This window comes from Apteryx mantelli, chromosome 1, assembly GCF_036417845.1.
Source record: "Apteryx mantelli isolate bAptMan1 chromosome 1, bAptMan1.hap1, whole genome shotgun sequence".
In the NCBI taxonomy this organism is placed as follows: domain Eukaryota; kingdom Metazoa; phylum Chordata; class Aves; order Apterygiformes; family Apterygidae; genus Apteryx; species Apteryx mantelli.
The window spans coordinates 7816453-7837337 of NC_089978.1; the positions used below are offsets into that span (position 1 = coordinate 7816453).

The 20885-nt window shown below is 39.2% G+C and overlaps 1 long non-coding RNA gene across 1 annotated transcript in view; it reads right to left on the reverse strand.

Moving 5' to 3' along the window:
* Positions 1-12889: 12889 nt before the first annotated feature.
* Positions 12890-20885, reverse strand: part of LOC106492219 (uncharacterized) — a 60179-nt gene continuing 52183 nt past the window's right edge. The window contains exons 2-3 of the long non-coding RNA XR_001293950.2: positions 15938-15993; positions 12890-13027 (exon numbers count right to left, since the gene is read on the reverse strand). This is a non-coding gene — a long non-coding RNA (uncharacterized lncRNA). The remainder of the gene's footprint in view (positions 13028-15937; positions 15994-20885) is intronic.

Sequence of the window (20885 nt, forward strand, 5' to 3'; positions counted from 1 at the left end):
CTCTGGAACAAACTTAAGACCTTTGATACAGAAAACAAAAAATTGCAAAAGCCACAAAAGGTATAAAAAAGGCAGCTCTATCAAGACAAATGTAGACACATTCACTGTATTGCAATGCTGTCAAGTGCATAGGGGCAGATATGAACAGGTGGGAGGAATATCTTTAACAGTCAGGACAGGGAAGCAGAAGTCAGTTATCTCAGGCTGCACTCCTAGCTCTGGCACTGATATACTAAGTCACTTCGCTCTCAATGCCTTGTTTTCCCAGTATAAAATGAGTATAGTTATATCACTACAGATCAGCAATGTCTCACAGGAGTATTTCTTGTGAGCTGTAATTAAGCGATGTCTGTAAAATATATTGAGATAGTATCAAGGAAGCTTATATACAAAAGCAAAGTACCTTTATGAAGCACCAGGCAGTCAAAAAATTGTATGGTTTATACACGTATTAAAAACACATCTTAAAAACTGAAATGTCTGCTGTCCAAAAGATAATTCATGCTCCACAGTACATCTCCAGTCATTTTCATTTTAGCCTGTGTAAAACAAAAAGATTCTGAATACAAGAGAAATGTATTATATACACATAGCTCCAAAGTAATCTGAAACCAGACATCAGGGTTCATCTAATTTGTTAAGAAAACTATTTGTTACCTATTGGTGTGAAAATCATGTTTACTGCTTATATTGCCTGAAGCAAAACACGAAGATTCAAAGTTAATTTTCTTTCATAAATAAAACATTGCAAAAAGCTTCACTGCACTGTACCTTGAGCCTAGGCTCAAGTGTTGGTGTATTGATGCCATCTACTGGGTAGGACTTAACTCTGGAAACCTGTAGGGTTTCATTCTCTGCCAAATAGCCCTGCAATCCAACTAAAGAACTGTGCATACGTCTCACAGTTCTGACTACATTGCATCTAATGTATCTTTTTTTTGCCTTTTCTGGGATGCGGAGTACAAAGCTATTTTTCTTTGTCTTCAAATAGTATTGCTGCTATTAAATGTATGGTACTTAAGGAAACACAGCCTATCTCTCTCAGCAGTGAACTAATGCAGGCAGAGAAACCTGAATAATAATTGTACCACAAAAAGAAACAGAAGCATGAATGTTTTAGAAGATTAATATGTGAGGCCATTATATTAAAGAGCATCTCAGTAAATTGTATTTATAAATGTAGTCAGTGTGATTTACAAGGCATAAAACTGAGCCCTGATTTGGATTTCCTGTTAAGACGCATACCATGTTTACATAGGCTGGGAGTCAGCAAAGCTCTTAAACATTTGGGTAGTTTTAAGGACCCAGTAATTCCATGGATTTGAACCAGACTAGTCACCTGCTTAAAGTAAAACACATGCTCTGAGTATCGGAGTCTTATTTTAAATGGCAGATTCATTCACTTTAATGCTAAACTTACTCAGCAAAAGTCATTCGATGGTTTATTCTAGGAGATTATCCTAAAAAATATTCATATTCCTTAATGGATTTTAAAGCCAAAAATGTATCTCACATGACAACACAAAGTGGAAGGCTGTTCAGAATCAGGGGAAGGAAGGGACGTTTGCCCTGGACCACTTTTTCTGAGCTACTGCATCGTAATGGCTCCCGACGTGAGCAGGGCCCTGGTTCCCTGGGTGCGTCCTCAAAGGGTGCCCTTAAACATTCGGTCCTCAAGCATAATAAAGACCTAAATCTCTGAAGCGCTGAATACCTTCAGTAAAAGGTCTTCAGACCTTCAGTCTTTACCTTCAGTGAAAGGATGGGACCCATAAAACTATCATGTACATGGCACTCAATGATTGAATCCAAACAAGACCCTAAATTCAAAAAGTTTCTTCTTCTGGACCTGAAAGCAAATAGTGAGAAGAATTTTTGGCTGAGTGTAGCTGGGTAATTCTCTAAAGGGAGACTAACATAACCTTGTGAGCATCAAGCCAAGCTGAGGAAAAAAAGACAAGAAAAATCCGGTTGATAGGACATCGGACTTCAAAAACAGGAGAAATCCTGAGATCACAAAACACTGAGAAAAACGCCAGATGGGCAGAAACACTCCGGCTAGTTTTATAAAGGGTAAACCTTTGTCTGAGAAGCCTGCCTGGACTTTTTCAAGGATATAACAGAGAGCAGACACGAATAACAGGCTGGAGGTAATCTAACTTGATTAGAGAGAGGCTTTTGATGCAGAAATACACAGTAGGGTAATAAGTAAGGAAAATCCAGCACCTCGTCCTTGAATGCCTGGAGGACAGTGGGTCTGTTTTAACGCTGGGTTATGGTCCACGGAGGAAGAAAATGACAAGTGGAACACACTGATGGGAAACTGTAGGCTTAAACCTGCTTCCAGATAAATCACCAGAAGAATGTCCTTGATTGCAATGGGAACAAAAATAAATGTAATTTACATAGTAGAGAAGCCCACAGCTGTGACCAGGAAGCAGTTAATACTTCAAAGACTGTATTCACACACATATTAGAAAAGACAGATGAATATATTCTGAGTTTCAACATTTTTTAGAATAAATCCATGTTGTCCTAAGAGATCTGTACTTTTTCTGAGGGGTGTATGTGCTCTGGAGTCACGCTTGAACATGAGATAGTCACAAGAACTGATAATGCAATAAATAAAACTGCTACACATTTAGACAGGGGCTCAGAAGGCCCTACCAATGTGAAAACAGAAATGATCCAAATTTTCTAGAAAACGTGTTTCTTGGAGTGCTGAATGAATACATTATAGTGTAAAAAAACAGAAAAAATGGCATTTAGTTATTAAAGTGAGTTGTACAAAGGATATGTACAGAACTGCCAAAACATTAAAGGCAGAAGGGAACGACAATTAAATAGCATCTGCTGAAATAATAAGACTCCAGAGTCAAACTAAAGAATTAATATTAAATAAGAGGAAATGTTATCAAATCTTGTTCACAAAGAAGGAGAGAGAACACCTTTCACAATGTAAACACCACTGATTGATAAACTTTTTTTTTTCTGGATTTTGGAACAAATGAGGATTACCAGACCTCCTACAGGTCTGTCAGATGAAATCACATTCAGCTATCATTGTAGTATCACAATGCTTAGTATAGTGGTGTCCTGAGCCTTAGCAGCAATTTCTTGGCCCTTCAATAATAGCGGAGGCTATCAAAAATATTCACATTTTTAGTCAAAAATATGGACCATCTTCAGTTTTTTTGGAAGAAAATATTTTTAGTCTGATACTGGAGTAAAAACAAGTGTTTCATATGTGATTCCCATAAATTCTATTTATCAACCACTTGGTTTTTACAGAATGCATAAATTGAAGAAAGAAGTGAAGGCCATCATTTTCAAAATTCTGGGAAATTAGATACATTTTTTAACTATTTCTGAGGAAATTTTTTTAAGTGAAGTGGCAAAAAGTAACACTCACTTTATCACTTGCATGTTTCTCGCTCTAAGTGGTAAAAGTACTCAAAGTAACACTGACTTTTTCCATGTAGAAAACAGAATATGTAAAAAAGGAGGGGAGAAACCTGATTTTCTCAGTGTTTTGCAACTATGCTTTGTTGGTAAACAGTGGCTTAAAGTGAAAAGCAGATTCTTCTATATTTCAGAAGGAAGATTTCCTTCTAGGGCTAGTTGGACCAAATCTAATAAAATGTGTTTTCCTCAAAAATGCACTCTTGCATCAACTTAAATTGTGGCAATTTTACTGACATGGTCTATAGTTCCATTTACTGTATTTTAAAGTGTAATTAAATGAAATTTTGAAATTTATAAACTCACCAAACAGAACAGTTGCCCATCACTCAATTAAAATAGGGCAAAAAATCTCACAAGCCAGTCAGCTCCATCACCACAAAAATCCACAAATAATTCCTTGGGCCTCAGTATAAATACTTGCACTGTCCCTCATATAAGCTATTCAACTGCCAATGTCGAATATTCCCTTTCTGATCATGATCAGCGCATTTTCAAATATAAAAATGAATGTTCTACTCTGGTATGAGATGTCTGCTTCACAGCAGCAGCAGTTCTCAGCAAATCTGCCAGTGTGGAATACCAGCTTACAGGTTTTTCTCCTTGTTTCTGTTGAGAATGTCAGGGACTTAAACATTTGCTTGGCTTTCTAAAGGCTGTTGGCAAAGTCAGGCAGGCACGTCTGTATTCCTTCGCATTAATGATACAGTCAGCCAGCTAGCGTGAGTCTGTTCTACTCTGCCTCCAGCATTTCCGAGTTAGAAAAAGGTGTCTGGCAGATCTTACTTTATTCTCTGAGCAGTGCATCAGCAAAAGGTGAGGAGGATTGGCATGTTTTTAATTTTGTTTTAATGTATCTATTGCTTTATTAAAAAAAAAAAAGGCATATTAGATGGCAGATAAGAGTAGATGATTTAAAGGAGCTTGTGAACATCCTGCAATATAGTCACATGGACTGCAAAGCTTTTGTCTTTGCCAAAATGTTCCATTAGACATTTTTTAACAGGCCTGCTTTGCTTGTACCGCATAAATAAAGTGGTATTTTATGTGCCACTTTAAGTAATGGGGCATACATATCCTGTAACTAGATAGAGTTCCCTTGGGGAAATACCAGGTAGCTCCATAGTAATCACATCTCCCTTAGAGTACTTGGTAATTACTAATTATTCTTAATGAGATCAAAAGTAATTGCTATGTAACCTTCAACCATGGTTTAGACATTGAGAAATAACGTATGTCATCATAATTTTCTCTTTAATTGTAACTATCTTGCTATTGCATGCATTTTACCATGTAGCTAGATGGTTGGTAGTTACCAAGCATATAAAAAGTTGTCCAGTCATATTTATAGCCCAGATTACTTGCTCCTATACAAACAGCTGCAGGAGAAGGAAAATTCACTGCCAAATTCCCTATAGTAAAGCATTCATGTTCTGACATTCTGTTGCATCCTCCCGAACGGCCAAGATTCACGATGTCCAGCAAGCATGGCATGAGACCACTAACCGCTCCTGCTTGGGGCTCTGCAAAGGACAGTGTATGTCACAGCTCTGACCCAGCGCCCCTGGTACAATGGAAAATTGCTGCTACCTCCCGTGGGAACAGTATGAGGATCTACATTCCCTTGTCTCAATAAGACAGTCAATTTGTTTGGGCAAAGGGATGCATCTATACCAGTGTCTCATTTGATTTTTTATGGCCCGCATGTATTTATGGCCCAAGCTTGCAGCTTCTCCATGCATAATACCTTGATGATATGGTCTCCTACATGCTGCTAATTCTACCAAAAGTTTTCTCAAAGCATTGAAAATTGTCCACTCTGATTACTGCAACACTCTTTCTTTTGGCTTTTGTGCTTTATAGTGACCTTCAATCCCTCTTTCTCCTCAGCTACTTCAAAGCTCCTCCATTCCTCACGTTCCATCACATCAAACATAATTTTTTTCATCTCAGTCCCTCCATAATTTCTGCTTAACCCACTTACCCAATCTGCTGTTTTATCAGAAGATCAGCTCCTACCTTTGGTCTCCAAAGGTCTCAGTCACACATCTCCCACTTATCTTTCATCTTTTTTTGTGATGCTACAAGCCACAAGTAAAAAAAAACATCTCCCCATCAGAACCTGTAAAGCCATCACGATGTTTACATTCAAACCATTTTAGTAGTTCATACAGTGATAGCCAAAATGAATGTGACCGCTGCTATGAGTTGGCACAATCTGTTTATATTTATTTTTTACTTTATTTCTTTTATGCAGGGTAGGTAGGGTACCTTTTCATCTCAACTACCTGTTCCATTTTGTATTTTACACTGGAAGCTCTTTGGTGAAAGGATTGTCATTTATGATATATCTGTACAGCCTTGAGGACAATAAAATATAACCTAATTATAGCTTTTCAATAGCCCTGCATTGATGATTCAGTAATTATTATTATTAGCAGACGATATCAGTCATGCATATGAATACAACGCAAGGTGCTCAGCACAGATCATATAACAAAATAATTTGAGACATTTTCTTCTTATTTTTCTGTTTCATTTTCTCTTCTAAACTCAGTTACATTATTTATTTTCTGTAATCTGCCAAATTTCAAGGAGCTGCTTTGATCTATGTATATCTATGTATATTTTCCCACTGTGTTACTGTTTTATTAGCTTTATATACTTTCATGTGTCTTTATCTATCAACTCTATTACTGAAGATACCACTGTATAAACTCTCTAGACAAAATAAATATTAGTCATTAGACTCACAAAGAGTTTTCAGTACAGGAGAATCCTGGGAAAGACAAAATTCTGATCCATCTTCTTCTAAATATGTGTCTAAATAGGTCAGCTGAATCATCTGCAGGTGATTAGCTTTCCCAAGGAACTTCAGAGGGAATCAGGAAAACTAATTTAGTCTGGATAGCTAATCTTCAGATGGCTAAAACTGGTGGGAGCTCCAGCTGGGCTGAAGAAGCAATCTTTTGGGCTGTCCGCACTTTGGAGGAAGTGGGGTTCACGCAGCACGAATCCCAGAGCAGCCTGGAGACTCATGATGTTCTACAGTGGTCTAGGGTCACCGCATTGTTTTCCACTGCTGAAGAGCGGGTGTCTTCAGAAATAAGCACAAAATTTGCTCCAGAATCTTTCCACTTATTTTCAACACAAATCACCTCACAGTAGGACTGGGCAATCTTCTCATGAAAATCAATTGCAGCTACATTTCTTGCAGTAAAAAAATCCCAGCCCATGCAAAGCCCTCGCTTTTGTAACCTACTGGTGTGCTCTGTATCAGTTTATGACAGCTTCACACAATTTTCATGATGTTAACTGCTGTAAAGCAAACTAAAACCATCACAGAAATGACCACACCAAATTAGCTGAGGGTAGGGATATGATATTCAAAAGTGTGTGGCAGACATAAAGAGCTCTGATCTACAGCTGTCCATCTGCCTATTCTGGAAAATTACCACCCCCTGTAATGTCACATGCCCCAGTACCAAGTCCACTTTGCTGCTGAGACACGCTATTTGGGTATTAAAGGAACATCTCTGAGTCAGGCAGAAAGAATCAGGGGAAAAAATTTCCTTTTCCGGTCTGCTTTTCAAAGGAGGAAAGCCTGTGTGTTTTAACAGTCTTCAGCAAAAGACAAAAACAACAGTGTAAGAGGTAGGAAACTGAGTTCTTAAACTATCGTTACAAAACCCAGCAAACCTAAGAAGGAGGCGAACTTACTGGTATTCTGTTTTATAAATCTTTGTATTCTGTTCCCTTCTCTTTCCCTTAAGCTTCATTGTAGCTAAGGATTTTAAGTTAATGGTCTTCTGACAGGAGAGAAGTTCAGACCAAACTGACATCTCTTAGACACCTTCTTGCTACATTTCTGCGAGCGTTTTTAATTGGACTAACTTTAATCATTGTTGGAATTGTAATTTTTTGCTCTATTGGGAAGACTCATTTCTCTATTTTAAGACTCTTAAGTGATATTTTACTCATTTCTGGCGAGTTCTGTGTACAATAAAGTGTAAGGGGCTGGTGTTATGTCTTGCTGCAGAAACAGTTGTGTACAGAGTTTTCTGTGATTTTAGGTCATCATTGCTGCTTTTTGTCATTATATGTTGCTGCCCTTACTGTCAATCTGTGCACATTTATAGATGTGCCCCAATATAAAAATCCCTCAGCAATCAGTATAATTTTGCCCTTTCTCATATCGATGTATCTAAATCAAAACAACAACTTCAATACAACCATGTAAGAACTATAGAAAGAGGAATCAGAAGACACTGACTGGCAGGTTTCACACTGCAAATAGAACAAAAATGTCATTCTATGACAGTGCTTTTTTATGAGATCTTATTGTGCAGAACAACTAAAATGTTTGTGTATCAAAAGGAACAAGCATCATGTGGTGTTCCCTTTTTTAAATTGAGTGTGCACAGTGCTGTGACATTGACCATTAGCAGAAAGCTCAAGTTGCTGGCACATATAAAAGTAGAGCTGTTGTGCAGTTATCTAGGGCAGACTTTTGTTATTTTCTTTTATTAACAAAAACTAATTGTTTCTAGACTGCTTAAGCCCCAGGGACTTTAGCATATACACAGACAACAGCCAATAGCTATACTTCTGTGCTAGAGGGCACGACAGTAGCTGAGACAGAGCAGAATATCAAGAGGCAATGTTCCTTCCTATGGAGATGTATTTTTTTGGCTGGTGGATAGAAAATGAGACCAGTAGATTTTGCTGACTGTTTTTCCCTGAGTTGACTGATTGCCCTGTGTATTTTAAATAGACTGACTGGTTCTTTCTTGTGTTTGGCAGCAAACCCCTGAGGAAGAGTCAGGGAACTTGCTTAGAGGGAGTCTCGGAAGAAATTTTGCAAGGTCCTTCCAAAGCTGCTGCCTACATTAGACCCCTTTCCTTTCCTCCTGCTCTCTAGTATTGCAGTCCTTGCTGCTATCACAGCAGTAAAATGGTAAGCAAATTGCTTCTACAAAAGAGATGGATGGGAATTAAAATATTTAAATCACCCAGCTGTCCACAGGGACCTCATTAGTACCCAGCTCGCCTGTGAAAATGCCACATTTCAGAAAGCCATAGTGTTATTACCTCACTTGCAATACAAACACTGCTGTGTCATGACACCACATGAACCCCAGAAAACCTGTTGCAAACATACTAGTTTAGATTTTCTGCGCAGCAGGGAAGACATCCAAAAACTGACAGAATAGCTCAAGTGGTAGCAAGAAAAATAAAACTTTATCCCACCAGTTTCTAATTTTTCAAGGGGTCCTTTCTCACACAGCTGGATCTGATGACGTCAGGCAACTTCTTAATCAATTAACAATTACAGAACTTGGCACTTATTTTGCAAAATGTCTTTCTTGGCTTCCTAATTCAAGATAAGATTATATAAAATATGGCTAACTTTATTTTTAATTCTTTTATTTCAGTATTTGGAAAAGTTGCCTTAGAAGTATTAAATAAACTGAGATTTTTCAAAAGTGAATTGCCTTGGCCTAAGCCCATTCCCATTGATAAAACCATGCTAACTGACTTCTTGAGAAGGAAAATACTGAGAGGGATGTAGTTATGCCTGATTTTTTTGGCTTTCCTGTTTTCTCAGTCAGAAATGAAGATTAAAGACAGATCCACATGCAGAGGGCATAGAAACTAGCTGCTATTCAGTGACCACTGAACACTTTCAAAATTCACATCTTAAATTCTCATTTGAATTAAATCTTGTCTTCAAAACTTTTCATATCATAATATTTCCAGTCTAATGAATAATTCTGTTTATAAAATGGGAGTCCAGAATAACTGAGGACTTACTGATATCTTAAGGAGTTAGGGAGCTGAAAATGTGCCAGGTAAAATGAAATCTCCATTTCTCACACTGTTGGGGTAGATATGCTTACAAAGTGTATTTTTCTTATTCATTTCCCTGGATAGCTTTGAAAGGATGGGGCATAAGACTTGGGTCTGGTTTCATGTCTCCTGTGCTGGAATATTCAGTGCAGGCTAGGTATTAGCACCATGATACTTTGCAGGTAGGCCACTACTGGTGGACTCTATCCAACCTGACTTCAGCCTTCTATAAATTATCTTTCTAGTTTAAGTTAGTGATCTGTATTCAAAGGGCAGAGAAGGTCACTTCCAAAGTCTAATTCCTGTCACCTCTCTTGACACACAGCTCAGGACAAGAAGAATCACTGTCTTCAGCTACTCATCTCCCATCAACAAGAGAAACTATATGGCTAGCACAGACATCTAAATTTCAAGGCTGGTGAGATGAATGTCAGCCTGCTCATTCATTCACAGTAGATTTAAGGTGCTTAGTTTCCTGACTGATATAGCATCTGTCTGTATTTGCATCTAGAAACTTAAGGATTGCATAGTAAAATGCAAAAGGGAAGCTTTAAAGAAATCACTTCAAAAGAGCTTTAAAGAGCTTGAATTATTTTTCCTGCCACTAACTTGCCTTGATTTTGCACCAAGATCCATGAAACTTGAAAAGGCTGCCTTTCTCTTCTGCATGCTTAATATATTCCTCTCTCCTCCAAAGCATCTATATCATATGCAGAGAAAAATGTGTTCTTATAAACATCTCAGCAGCCATCCAGGACCTGAGAGGATAGCTAGCTGGTGAGGCACCAGCTAAAGACAAGATATTCCAACATTATAAGAGATGGTGTCAGATGAGCCTAACTCCAGGAGGGTTTTGATTTTTATCTTAATAGTTCTCTGTCCCTGCATGGCTCTGAGTAAAACGCTATAAGTAAAAGGAACGAAAAAGCTCCAATATGGAAAAAGAATTTTCTTTGAGTATTGCGCCTGTGGGAAGAATCTGATGTAGAAGTTGTTACTGTTTATCTGCTCTGTAGGCCATCAGAAGAGATTAAGAACAGATAATAGAAAATTGATACTTGGTACTTTTGTTAGGCTTGTTTTTCAATCTGTCACACAAATAATATTATAGAAAAGCAAATCAAAAAGCAAAGTTGGCATTTTTTTACTACCATCAAAGAAGCAGTCTTGAAAGCAAAAGCTGGCTGGCAGTTTGTATGTCTTTCATATTCACGGTATCCTCAGCCTGGCAGAATAAGGCAGCAAATAAATGTTGAAAAGGACACCTGGGGCAGAGCTTCAAAGAACATATTCTTTTACAATCCTTGCAATGCAATTTACATATTTATTTAAACCACATGTGTCTGTGTCTGTGTGTGTGTGCAGGTATGTGTGTATCCCATGACACATTTGGAATACCTCATTGGTGAAACATTTATGTTTATATCATTCTCTTACGTGTATATCATTCCCCATTAACAGCCATACAAATATCCTATCTCACACTGCTGCCAAAAAGGTTCACTTCATAGAAGTTTTCTGAGGACACCCTTGATACTCAACATCCGCACATCTTCTCCATACCTTCTAAAACCATTCTGGTCCCAGAAATGAACTAGATTTCATTGACAATTTTTAATACATCAGTTAATGAAGTTCCCAAGTAGCTAAACCTCTTCCATTGTGCTTGCACCACTACTGTTAATAAAAATCTTCATAAGATCAAGTCATAACTAAGAATAAAAACTTAAAAAATGAGAATAAGTGATCTGTGCAGTTCCAGTCTGGACATCCAAATTGACCCTGGGACATCCCTTATTAGAACTGAGGAAGATGAGGTGTATTGACAGTATTCTAATCGCCATTCTTCTCTGGTCTTGTATGAACATTTCTCAACAGACTTCAGGAGATTTACTGCCATTAATGCCGCTGCAAACAAGAGAGAAGCAAATACTACTTTTCTTCAAACAACCTTTTTCTTCAAAGCTGTAACTGTGACTTTGGCACTTTAGGAAGATAAACAGCTTCATTACTGATAAAGGTGGTGGTGTTTACTTGGGTGGGGAAGAAAAGTGGAGATATAACAAACAGCAAGCCAGTTTAGCCACTTAGTTTTAATCCTATTATCTCTTCCACTCACTCTCCTCTGCTGCAAGATAACATTTTCTAGAATAAGTAATCTAAGTTGCAATTTCCTCTATCATAGTGGGGATAACACAAAGTTTCTGCACTATGCAGGTGGCACTCAACCCCTATTTCAAAAAAGTAGGTAGGACTTTGGTGGTGTAAAGCCTTGTGCTGCAAGACTTGCTTCCAACCTACAAGAGATTAAGTGACCAGAACAGAATTAATGGGCTAACAGAGGAAAGGTTGCCAGGTAAAGGTGCCAAGTTCGGCCTGAGGAAGTTCTTGAGTCAGCTCTCTGTCACCAGTGTGCCCTTGGGGAAATCATCTAATCTCATCCTACAAACATTTAAGTAGAGTAGTTCTTACAGTACATGCAAGGTAATACTCTAAAAGTGCTCTATGCTTATTAAAATAAACAGGCTTTTTATTAAAGCCACTATTTAAAGAGCTGTTCCAGGTCCAAACATTGCAGCCAGGTACACATAGACTGATTATTATTTTTCTGGTACTTTTCCAAGCAGTTTCATTTTAGCATCTGTGCTCTTCCTTCAGAAATCTATGTTTCTCAGAAATTGAACTTTAAATATATGAGGCATCTCCGTGATTTATCTGTTGAAATTATCTGTTGATTTCTATCAGATTACTCTTACCCTTCAAAGTAGCCTGGTAAAATCTTTTGCCTGGGTCTCAGTACCCTCCAGGACTGTACCCTCTCCTCTGTGAAATGACGATTACAGTACATCCTCTCCTACTTTCAGCTAATCATATCCGTGTGGATTGCAAATTTTTTGGGGCAAGGTCTTTGCCTTTATTAGTTTTGGTTGATCTCATACCACTGGTTCTTTAAAACAAAACATAAAATAAAAGTAGTATTTAGTAAAGGACTTGTGAACTCCCAAGGGCAGAAAATAAATGAGAAGGGAGTAGAGTGATAAGGAAGAGGAAGATAAACTATTGATGTGGGATTCTCTGTGAGATTCAGAAATAATACACATCCCAGATATTGAGTGGGGCAGAGAAATTTGGAAAGTCGCAGTCAGAGAAGGGATTTACAGAGGCTTGGTACAATCTGATGACAAAAACAAACAAACAAACATAGCAGTCGGATTCCATGTGTAGCAGCACTTGAGGGCAAATACATAAGATGTCTTTCTGGAAGTCGGTGCAGCAACTGTAGCTGGAATACTGAAGGCATCTGTAGGCAATTTGTCAAAAAGGTATTGGCAAAAATGAAGGGGGTTCAGCGAACAGCAATTAAAATAATTAAAGGGCAGGAAGGATTGATTTGCTAGAAAAGATTAAAAGAGCTAGCTATAATCTAGATAGCCATAGCTGTAGCAAGCAAGAATAGGATAAAATAATAAGAAATTTAACTGCTCGTCATAGCTAGTTTTGATGTGTTCTGCAGTACTTCCAAGCTGGACACATACATTTTAAAACAGCCAATCAGCACAGACAATAACATGTTTTATTCATCGCCTAGGGGCTGAAAATGTTTTGGGCTTGGATAGTCTTCCTTGTTGTATATCTGACGAGTGTCCCACGCAGTGAAATCCTTGGATGGCATTGATGTGACCTCTTTCTTTTGCCAGCTACTCCCATTTGAAACCTGTCAACAGAGAGCCCAGAAATGGGTTTGTAGAGATTTGTAACAGGAATATTAAGCTTGGTATGCATGCAGTATGAATGGAAATGTGCATGTGTGTGTGCAGGTGTTGGAAGAAGCAGCAGGACAAGTGTTAAAAGAGTGGCCTGTGTTGATAGCAGAGAACGCCATTCCCCAGACGCTGCAACCAGGACACTGCTCCCAGACGTCAAGTTGAGGAAGGTGTTGTTGTCATTCCCACGAGGCCTGCACTCTGGTAAGGGCATAGCACAAATGACCTGCCAGAGAAAGACAGTGCATCCCAACACCAGGAAGATGGCAACACAGCTGCAGTGTATCACATATGCCATTTCTTTTCCTGTTAGTTCAACAGATAGATGGATATATATTCCAGACAAACCAGTGAAAGCAGACCATGAGCAGTAACCTTGCTTAAGATTTATGGAGGCTGATATTCTTAAGCAATATTCTTAAGCAAAGGATCACTGCATAACATCTGTTGATTCCTAAAGGGTATAATTTATCCAAAAACTGTCTTAATTGTCATTGCCAATCAAGAAGAATCCCAGAGTCATGACAAAGACTCAATAGCTGGCATCCTTTTTGGTCTGCCTCACACACAGGTGCTCCTAGCCAAACCGCTCGGGCACATGTCTTGGTACTTGTGAGGAAATGGGTGTGAAGTGTCAGTGGGTGAAATAAAAACACTGAATGAAATCTGTGAGAGAATAAGTGTGAGCAGGTAAAAGCAACTTATTTAGAGATTTCATAAATAGGTATCACTGTACCTTCCCACATGATCTCACATTGAAATGCTGAACCCCACCGATTCTGGAGACAGAACTGAAGTGCCTACTTTCCAGTGAATCCCTGGTGCTTGATGGACTTTGGGGAGAATTGTGGTGGGCATAGATCAGAGCGACAAACCATTCTCTTTTGATTCCTTTTGGGAGTGCTGTCACTTCTCATCATGCAGGCACCTTTCTGCACAGAGGCTGCGCAGGTTTAGAAATAGTCAAGATACATCACACTCGCAGCCTTGCTTTTCTGAGAACACCATGAGATTTATAACGATTGCAAAGGTCCCAGTGCCTCATGATCTGGGATCTCAGTTGAAGTTTTGCTTAAAAGACCATTTCTTTCTACTGTAAGCCATTAGAACAATACACAGCAAGGGTGCCTCTAAATGTCTTGCTGCTGCTGAAATCCAGACAAGGAAATAGCAATGGCTGGTTGATGCTGCATATCTCTCTCAAAAAAACTAATGTGATATTTGGTTCATTATACAGCAAGATATAGCTGAATTATCAGCTTCAGCAGCATCTCCAGCAGTGTTTTGAAGAATCCATGCCAAACTGCGTGAGGCTGATGTTGCTTTGACAAGCACAAATGGAAAGAAACAAAAAACCCTTTTACAATGCTCCCTGAAATTCTAAATTATTCATCCAAATTATCTTTAAGATAAAGTTGTCCATCTAATACATCAAAATGTAATATCCACAGCCTATGCATTTGGCTCAGTGCACAGCAAATCACTCTCATTTTTCTGAGGTAAAAATGCAAACACAACGGTTTATCAGGTCAGTTGTGTATATATTAAGAAGGTACTTCAGTTCATCTAGGTAAATACTGTCCTCATTATCCAACATAGCTACCAGTGACTTTCAGTCAGAGGGTTAGGAGCAATACGTAGTCATTAACTACCACGCCACTGCTATCTCTGCTGACTTCTGACCTTAAGTCAGGCTTGCCTGGCTCAGTGCTTGGAAGTCAGTGATTCAGTGAATGACACTCCTCCTTGTGACTGTGAAATGAACTGGTGCCCTGCTCATGGTGGGAAGGAGCGCTCTGCTTCTGAAGGAGCCAGCTGTTGGACAAGATGTAAAACTGAGGTCCTGACCATTTGCTCATTAAACATTCCATAGCGCTTCTCACAAGAACATCTTGGAGTGAATGCCTCCTGCTTGAAAAATCACAGCTTCCCTAACCATATTTGTTTATAATTTCAGCTGGATACAAATTTCTTGTCCACTTTGTTCCCTAAAACTATTGTGTAAAGCCAATACCGTCCTCTTAGCCGTCACCCTCAAATTGAACAGACAAACACAAGCTAAAGAGCAAAAAAAACCACAGGAGTTATATGACCTTATGTTCCCTGTGGATTATACAGTATTGCTGCATTCAGATTATTAACTGGTGGACAGCAGCTGAGAGTGTGCTTCATTTCACTGGTAGTGATGTATACTCTCCATTAGGATATGCTGCAGAACCTGCAGTGTGAAAGTCACTACAGAAGTGCAATGTTTTTAAAGTGTTGTACCTGTGCTTCACTATTGCCCAAGCATAGAGACCAATGAAACAAAGCTTCATTTAAAAAATTTGTTGAGTCTTTAAATATTTTGTAGCTCTCAGCAAATTCAAAGAAAGTCTTTGAGGTTATGTTTTTAGTAATAAATACAGGGCCCAATCTCTGTCTTCAAGGGCAAGTGGCAAGGCAAAATCATTGACAGAGTGAGCTCCTCTTCTGCTACAAAACAGCATGGCTTTATCCACTCTGTCTAGTGGAAATAGCCCAGGCGTTGTCTGGAAGAGGGCTAGATGGCACGAGCCAAAACCATGGCAGGAACTTTGCTAACAGTTGAACAGTATAGATGATCATGGAGCAGTGTTTGAGTCCATGCCTTGGCTCTCCTTAGTGTACTTTTATAGACATGACATGAGAGAAGGAAGCCTGGAGTCCTGGTGGGGTGTGCTCTGGGACTATGTGTATGCTATAGACTAAAGAGAACAGTAACTTTGGGAAGCAGCCAGAAGATCCTGGGAGCTTCAAGTTCACTGGCAGTGTCTCACAAGAAAAAAAATCAGTTGATTCAGACTGAAGCCAAATAACATTAAAAGTTTAATTAAACTTACATTTCCAGGTAACTAGAAATCGTGGTTGTCAGCCAATTCTAGCTTGATACTGTCCCCTGCTAGGAAGAAAATAATATTAGCGCTAACAGTACTCTAACGCTTGCAAATGAGTTTAAGTCATGCAAAGAAACAACTTCCAGCTGTGATAAGTTTGACCTAGGTTAGCACAGGAAAAAGTCCCATTAGTCTGCCTTCTAAATGAGAAGCCTGCAGAAGGCTGAACTGCAGTAATAATTCACAGGCTGTACAGTAAGTCTAGTCACCATATGGGGTGGAAACTGCACTGTTGGCTAAAGCTACCTGTTAGATATAGATGTATTTGTATAACTCTTCTGCCAAGCCTCGACTGGCAGCCACAAGGGCCAGCTTCAGCTTCTAGGGTCACAAGAAAACTGTGGTTTGAACCCTACCAAGAAACCTGGCAACATTAAATGAAGCTCTTTGATTACTCACTAAGTCATACTTCCTCATCTGTAAGTGATGAATCAGGTCGCTAAGTACAACAGGGTTTTATTTACAGGAGAAAAGAAAAGGAAAACAGGAAGACACAGAGGATAATGTCCAATAACCAATTATTCATTTTCCAAACAATCCTTAAAACTCTCCTCTAAGACTTTTTGGTGAGACAATTGCTGCTCTTGATAAGACAGCTGGTTGCCTCCTCACCTCCTGAGGTAGCATCCCGTTTACAGTTTGTGATATTTCTATCCACTTCAATTTTAATTCTGTTTTCCCCTGTTATCTGTGAAATATTTACTTGATTAACTTTCTATTTTAATATCACAGATAGAATACTTCAGTATCAATGAATTAACCAAAGGAGCTTTTAATGGCTGTAATGGCATGTCACTCTGTACCCTATTCACATACCCAAGATTCTGTGGGGAAAAAAACAGGACAACTACAGTAATGCTTACAGTAGTATTATTTACTTTGGCTGGAATAATACAATGATATTTTTACTTAGTATTGATCTAATTGATTTTCCTCTCTCTGCACAAGGCTTAAATTTTCTGACATTTTTTTCTGACAGAAACACTGTGAATTTATTGGCTGTTCCCAGAGGCATCCAGAGTTTGCAGAGAAGCTTCTGTGCCACCATTGCTTGTAACAACTGTGAGTGAGAAACCTTCTTACTCACAAAGCTGAGCAGCAGCCACGTGCTAGTAGGTCACTCGTAGTTGTCAGACTATGAAAGATCAAACTGTGTAATTGCTGGAGAGTCAATGAAAGCTTTATGTCAAACCTTCATGACAGAGACTATTTTTAAGACTAATACTTGCACAAAACAAACATTTATTCAAAGGAAGGAAACCATAAGTAAAGAAGAATGTTTCAAAGGTGATATATGTTCTCAGAAAATGCAAAAGGGTTTTGAAGATGAGGGGAAAAGATTTAAGTTCCTCTTATGTAATTTGAGATGTCTTCAATGTAGACACCTACATCTCAGCTAGACTACATACGTTATGGAACCACCTTTACTGTTAATAGGCACTTATAGGAGAGATTATCTTCCTAAAGGAGACAACGGAAAATCACGTTAAATAAGCCTATTTCCCTTCACTGAGCTGGAGTCCACAGTGACTAGCTCAGATGGAGGCACCTAGACTTTCTAATGATAGGAAGGAAGGATCCTGCTCTAAGACATACTTTCTGCTATCTCATGGATTCACTTTCCACAGACATTTCCTGGATTAGTTCTATAGTTTAAGAATGTAAACAGCTAAAAGGGAAGAAAATTGGAACAGATCAGAAAAGAGTTCATTCTGTTTTTCCCATATTTAGATTTTTGAGTGAAAGAAAATGAATAAAAATTTTTAAATAGTTGACAGAAAACCAAAAATATCATTATTAAAATAAAGTCTCAGTGCCAGACAGAAAGTGTGACTATGTTGTCTCAAGCCTCCCTCCTCTTCTGTGGGCCAGTCACCCTTGCCAGGCCACATGATGTATTGCATTGCCACCAAAATCCACCTTTTGTCATGAAAAAATAAGTGTGGTTAATCAAAACTCAAAGTTTTCTTTGACAGTCAGTTTTGGCAGATTTTTTTTTAACAGTCTAAGCTTAGCTTCCGATGTGATATGGTTCTTCATTTGCCTGCTCTCCCATGCCCACACTGTAGTCCTTCTGATGGCTTCAACGGCAATAGATATAACCTGAGTAAAACTGTCTAAGTCACTTTGCACTTCAGCTTAAACACAGCTAGATCATATCCAGCCACCCTCTACACTTGGGAAGAGCGGAGAGAGGCTTTTCAGCCACATGCTTATCACCATGTGATACAATCTGCACACTGCTGTCCCAGGTGAGTAGTTAAGGGCGGGAGGGCTATAGCCCCCTTTACCCTAAGAGCTTTATCTCAACCCTTTCTAGCAAATAAAATCCGGAAATTACAGAAGACTTGGAGGAAGCAAAATATTCTGGCAAATGAAAAAGTGAACTTGATACAGAGGAGCAGAAAGGGTTGTCTTTGCTGAACATTCCCCATCTAGCTTGGGATATATAATTAAACATGAGGATGCAGCTCAATATTTCCTCTCATAGAGCAGGGTACATGGCAGCTGAACAAGATTACATTGCTGTGATTTGTACCTTACTGTCTTCATCCAGCAGGACCAGAAAAGCAACCATCCCTCATGGTTTAGCTCATCTGCTCAACTGCTCATCTGCTTCAAGGCTAATGCCATGTATGATATATTTTTGCTACTTAGGGTGCAATTATCAGTGACAGAGTAAAGTCTTGTCTTTATAACTCTGCCAGGGCTACTCTCATTGGTTTGTGTACAGCCAAGGAAAAGTTGCCACTGTAGGGCAGCTCCACTCAGGCCCACCTTTGGGGAGCTGGTTCAGAGGTCAAAAGAGGCATCACCAAGGAAGTAACACAGCTCACTTTCTCCATGGCATGACTCCTGTTTTAGAGACAGTATTCCTGTTAAAGACCATTAAATAAGGCTCATGGCAACTCTACAGTCTAATCTAGGACTGTCCCACTGTCTTTCTGTGATAGCATGATGTGTTAAAAGAAAATACTAGTGACTTTCATGTGGATCCTGATTCAATAAAGCAGGCTCTGAACATACTGTTTGGATTGATCTCCCCAAGCGAGACACACAAGAGATGGTTTTTACTGCAGATCTCATTAAAGCTTCAGCGTGTGATGGGCTTCTAAGCTACTCAGTTCTGCCACCTCTGAAATGAAACTCCTGTGGAAGTGTACTACAGAAAACTCAACTGTGGATCTCAGGCCTCTTGAAGGATAACCATTTGCAGGGGTGGAATATGTTTTGGTCTGATAAGATATAAGTGCTTATACTGAAACTTAGAATATTCCTTTAGGGGATACTGTCCTTAGTCCTTCTATAGGTCAGCTTTCAATCTTTGCTCACTTCTGTGGGTCCCTCGAACCTAAGATCAGTCCATAAGTCCATTTAGAATCCATGCCCAGACCTCAGGCCCCATTTATACAGCCTCCAGTTCCCACCTTGGGTATCTCCAGATTCTGGTCTCCTCCCACTCACTGAGTAGCCCAGCTTAAAGTTCACTAGCAAATCACCCACACACGCACACACAGAATAGAGAGTAAGGTCACACAGAAAACAGCTAGGAACAGAGTTTAATAAGATAGGACAGACTACACTGATCAGAACAATCTTGTTTCCTTTCTTCTTAACAGTTACAAAATTCTGGTTGAATCTCTTCAAGGTTATGCTTGAGTGGCTTCTTCAGTTGGCCAGTGATCAGTGACTGAAAAGTCCTGGTCTTTAATATTGTCTCCATTATCTCTCTATGTTACAGTTTGTGTATTTGTGTGTTTAATTTACTACTCTTCCCGTGTCTTGTCTTCGTCTTTTATGCTGAATAGCCATTAACCAGATGGCTTTACAAACAGGTTATCCTTGCAATTAATACACATGAGGAGAGGCTGAAATATTATAAATGATCTGTCTGTAACCTAATGGCATTCTTCCCACTGTCCCTCATTTAACATGTAGGTGTTACACAACTAGCACACTACAACTGACAGTGGCTAGAGATCTCACAAGCTGTGTCTATAATCACAACCTAAACAGAGCCATGTCACAGGTTCAGCATTGGCACATGGTAACAGTGTTAATCATTAGCAGTCTTTGGCATGACTTTGGCCCATAGCAAATAGCAATCTCCCCAAAAATGCTCAGGCAAAATTTGGAGGTTAGCACAAACCCAGGGGCCATTCCCAACAGGCACTTTGGCTGCAGCCATCTTATTACAGGAAAAAGAAGAGTTTGGTTGTATGGATACAAGGCTGTGTTGTACCATTTAGCTTGCAGGTATGAGTGTGAGCCCTGACCCATTATATTTACTAATATAGAGACAAAACCTGGGGACTAAGTTACCCAGTGACCTGCATTGGTACAGTCTTACAACAGAAATCCCACAGTTTTACTTTCCCATGACAGAGATTAATCATTTGACATTTGGAGCCCTGATACCAGGAAGCCAGGGAGAATCCTCTCTCCTCATACCAAACTTATGCCCTCATGTGCACCTCTTTGTGCATCTTTGGATTTATGGCTTTATGTAAGATTACAGGTAAATGTTCATTCACATTTCTCCAGAAATGAGTGGAAAGAACAATGTAAGCAGCCTTTGTTAACACTTGGAATTTTTACACATATTTTTCATGTTCAGCTTCTGTTTCTTCCATTAATTTCAGCTGTTGCTTGTAACCTTAGGCAGCAATACCTGGAACCCACACAAGGGCAGACAGAAGAGAAATTTAACTGATGCAGCCACTGAACTAAAACAAGTAATAAAATCATAGGATCACGGAACCATTCACATTGCAAGGGACCTTTGGAGGTCTCTAGTCAAACTTCCTTCTCAAAGCAAAGTCAACACCGATTTCAGACAAGTTTGCTCAGGGCTTTTTCTAGTCAGGTCTCTAAAACCTCCAAGGGTGGTGAT